This window comes from Cervus elaphus, chromosome 32, assembly GCF_910594005.1.
Source record: "Cervus elaphus chromosome 32, mCerEla1.1, whole genome shotgun sequence".
In the NCBI taxonomy this organism is placed as follows: domain Eukaryota; kingdom Metazoa; phylum Chordata; class Mammalia; order Artiodactyla; family Cervidae; genus Cervus; species Cervus elaphus.
Window position 1 is genome coordinate 23,161,604 of NC_057846.1, and position 4,366 is coordinate 23,165,969.

General features: G+C 39.0%; 1 pseudogene; it reads right to left on the bottom strand.

Annotated features, from left to right (window-relative positions):
- Positions 1–859: 859 nt before the first annotated feature.
- On the bottom strand, positions 860–2,311 carry LOC122687893 (annotated as a pseudogene).
- Between the last annotated feature and the right edge of the window lie 2,055 nt (positions 2,312–4,366).

The window sequence follows — 4,366 nt, forward strand, 5'->3', positions numbered from 1 at the left end:
CTCGAGGCACCACAGCCAACTGAACGGAAACATAAATCAGAAGCAATGTTGCAACAAACTCAATAAAGTCTTTAAAAATGGTTCACACACAAAGTCTTAAAAAAAGAAAAGAAATCTCTGCTTAGGAAGAAAACATTTTCTCTCCACAGTTAATTTTCTCTCTACAGTTAATCAGAATAATGAAATCATTCTGATAATAATTGCCTGATAATTCATCTCAGTGATCCAAAGTCACTAACATTTGCTTTGTTTAGAAAAAAATTTTATTGGGATATAGTTGCTTTATAATGTTGTGTTAGTTTCTACTGAAGAACAAAGTGAATCAGCTGTATGTATACACATATCCCCTCTTTTTGGGATTTCCTTCCCATTCAGAGTTCACTGTGCCATACAGTAGGTTCTCATCAGTTATCTATTTTATACATTTTTTTCAGGCGTTAAACCATTCTTTCTATTTTTGGTGGCAAATGTGGTGGATTTACTTATTTGCCTCTGATGCAAAACCAAAGATTCCACTACAGCACAGAGACCAATGTATTAAAAGGTCACGAAGAAGTGTGAGATGGGCAGCATGTGATATCCAAACTGGAGGACCACTGACACTACACTGATGCTGAGGAACACACCCAAAATAAGACTTCAGAACTAAAACGTGGCACCAATGTGACAGCTTCCAGGTACGCCTTCAAGCACCTCCCTTAGGATGGACTTACCATCTCTACACTTTGGTATGGGCAAGATTACAATTCTTTGGAAGAATAAAAAGTTTACACTTTTCAAAGCTCCTAAAAGAATTTTAAGGCCAAGACACAGTGGGGTTCATTTCTCTTAACTCCCAGGGACAAAGCTGGTACATTACTCAAAACCACATTAAGCTTCTTAATTCAAATCCCACCCCAAACTTGTGACTTCCTATCTTGAAGTTCCTCCCATCAATTCAAACAGATCGGGTCAATTTGACTCCTGGGCAAAGTGTCTGAGTATGACCCATTCCAGTCAGCCTGGAACACTTATTTTAGCAGATAAAAAAACTTATATAAGTCACTTTGTATTGACCAGTGATGATAAAGTGTGTTTATCACTTTGTATTTGTCAGTCAAAATGGGTATTGTTAACCACCAGTCACCCAAGCGATGTTCGGGGACATTTCAATCTTCCTCTAACCTTCTGGGGGATAGAATCTCCAAATTCAATGCCATGGTTCATGTAACTGGAAGCCTGTAATCCAGGGCAAAAGTATTCTGCAACAGTTTGGACAAAACTGTGTTGAAATTTATCTAATGGTCAGAAAGCCTGCCCTCAAAGACTAACACAGCCAAGTTACAAATGGTTCAGAAAAATCTGTGTCAACATTACTGCCAAAACTAGAACAATCCCATTGATAGGAGACCTTCAAATTCTCACTCTTCTTTCCTGTGTTCAATAACAATATAGTATCAAGAGTCAGTTTCAACCCTTCAGCCAACTTATTCTATAAAGAAGTTTCTGTCCCAAGAAATTTTTCATTTTAGAGTGTCAGTAAGCCCATGGGTAGGCTTTCCAGGTGGTTCAGTGGTAAAGAATGCGCCTGCCAATGCAGGAGATGCAGGAGATGAGGGGTCAGTCAACCCCTGGGCTGGAAAGATCCCCTAGTGAAGGAAATGGCACCCCACTCCAATATTCTTAACAAACATTTTAAACATAACTTTATTTATTTATTTAGGCTGTCTGGGTCTTCGTTGCTATGTGGGCTTTTTCTCTAGTCGTGGTGTGTGGGCTTCTCATTGTAGCAGCTCCCCTTGTTGCAGAGTCTGGGCTCTAGGGTGCCTGGATTTCAGTAGCTGCAGCACGTGGCCTCAATAGTTGTGGCTCCTGCATTCTAGAGCACAGTTGCTCCTCAACATGTGGGATCTTCCCAGATCAGGGATTGAATCCATGTCTCTTGCATTGGCAGGTGGATTCTTTAGCACTGAGCCACTCAGGAAGCCCTAGTCCAGAATTCTTGCTGGGAAAACCCCACGCACAAAGGAGCATGGTGGGCTATAGTATACGAGATGGCCAAGAGTCAGACACGACTGAGCACACACACATACACAAGCCCATAGTTGCTGATCTTATATTTGGTTTCTAGCTTTCCTGGTGCTTTTCCTGCATCAGTGTAAGCATGACCAGAAGTATAAAAGTCCCCTCCACTACAAAACTTGTCTCTCAGATCTATCCAACTATACCAAACCCATATCCTCTGATGAAGACATCCATCCTTGGCAGCTTTTCCTGGGTCACAGTAAATCAGGGTGTAATATATAGTTCCAGCCAGAAGGCCTGTCTCCATTCTGCGGGGGCATCCTGAATGTTAAACCACTCTTGCATTCTTGAAGTAGTCCAATATAGTCATACTGCATTCACTAGACATTACTAGATTTGTTTTGCTAATAGTTGATTTTGTTTTTTTACAATTCTATAAAACATTATGTCGTATTCCCTGTAATTTTCCTTTCTTATAATGTTCTTGACAGGTTTTGGTATCAATATAACACTGGCCTCAGAAAACAAGATGGAAAATGTTATTTAAAGGATAATTCTTAATTTTTATACATGGAGGGATCTTCAAATGCTCTTTTTTAGCATTTATTTCTAATGTAATTCCACTTCTGCCAGACAGGAAACTTTATGTAATTTCGGTCCTTTGATATGGGTTGAGATCTTTATTAAAACCCAACATCTGGTAATTTTTATAAATATTTCAAGTACACTTCAAAAAATTAAATTTGCAGTGTTAGAGGAAATATCCTTTGCATATCAGTTAGGTCAAATTTGCTAATTTCCAGTTCAAATCTATATTTTTCTTCTCCTTAATGAGAAAGGTATGTTAAAATTTCACACTATGGCTGTAGATTTATCTATTTCTTCCAGCAGTTAGGTTAATTTTTGCCTCATACATTTTAAGGCTAAGTTACTAAATGCATGCAAAGTTTTTAAGTACATAGTACTGCAGAACACAAATCTGGTATATGAAAACTGAAAACCAGGTCTAGAAAGACTGTGTTCATCAGTTCAGTCACTCAACTGTGTCTGACTCTGCAACCCCATGGACTGCAGCATGCCAGGCTTTCCTGTCCATCACCAACTCCCGGAGCTTACTCAAACTCATGTCCATCAGTCAATGATGCCATCCAATCATCTCATCCTCTGCCGTCCCCTTCTCCTCCTGCCTTCAATCTTTCCCAGCATCAGGGTCTTTTCAAATGAGTCAGTTCTTCATGTCAGGTGGCTAAAGTATTGGAGTTTCAGCTTCAGCGTCAGTCCTTCCAATGAATATTCAGGACTGATTTCCTTTAGGATTGACTGGTTGGATCTCCTTGCAGTCCAAGGGACTCTCAAGAGTCTTCTCCAACACCATGGTTCAAAAACATCAATTCTTCAGTGCTCAGCTTTCTTTATAGTCCAACTCTCACATCCATACACGACTACTGGAAAAACCATAGCTTTGACTAGACAGATCTTTGTTGACAAAGTTATGTCTCTGCTTTTTAATATGCTGTCTAGGTTGGTCATATATTTCTTCTAAGGAGCAAGCATCTTTTAATTTCATGGCTGCAGTCACCATTTGCAGGGATTTTGGAGCCCAAGAAAATAAAGTCTGTCACGGTTTCCATTGTTTCCCCATCTATTTGCCATGAAGTGATGGAACCGGATGCCATGATCTTAGTTTTCTGAATGTTGAGTTTTAAGCCAACTTTTTCACTCTCCTCTTTCACTTTCATCAAGAGGCTCTTCAATGTTCATACAAGCCATTAAAATATGAAGCCAAAATGTAAGTGAAAATGCATAGACTTCGCTCTCAAAATAGGATATATTTCTCTTAATCTCACTTTCTGACTCAGTGTCTCCTCTATGGGTTTCTTTTCGTGAATTATGATGCTACAGTTTGATGAAATCATCCACTGATTTGATCCAGAAACCCTCTCCTTGTGTTGAGCTATCTTGAGTTGGCTTGAAGAAAGGTATGAAATCCCCAAACAAATGAATTACCACTTGTGATTTGTTTAATCAAAAACTAAATATATACCAGAAGGGATTAATGGAGATCCCGTGGGATGCTGTAAAACTAAACAATCCAAGAGTGTATTCTTTCTAAAAACTTTGGAAATCTTTGCATTATCTCAAGTATATCTAAAAACACTAGTTTCCTTACATATGTCTCAAGGTCGTCTGAAGCTGTAACATATCAAAAAACCCCAACGAACTGAGGGGGAAAGTCATAATTCCAGGATAAGTAATATAAACAGTTGGTTGATTTATGCTCTTTGCTCTTCATTAAGTTGAGTCCTCTGCCAGTTGTTAAAGCTATTGTCTCTCAAGTTTCAGCTTACTTTCTGTATTTGGT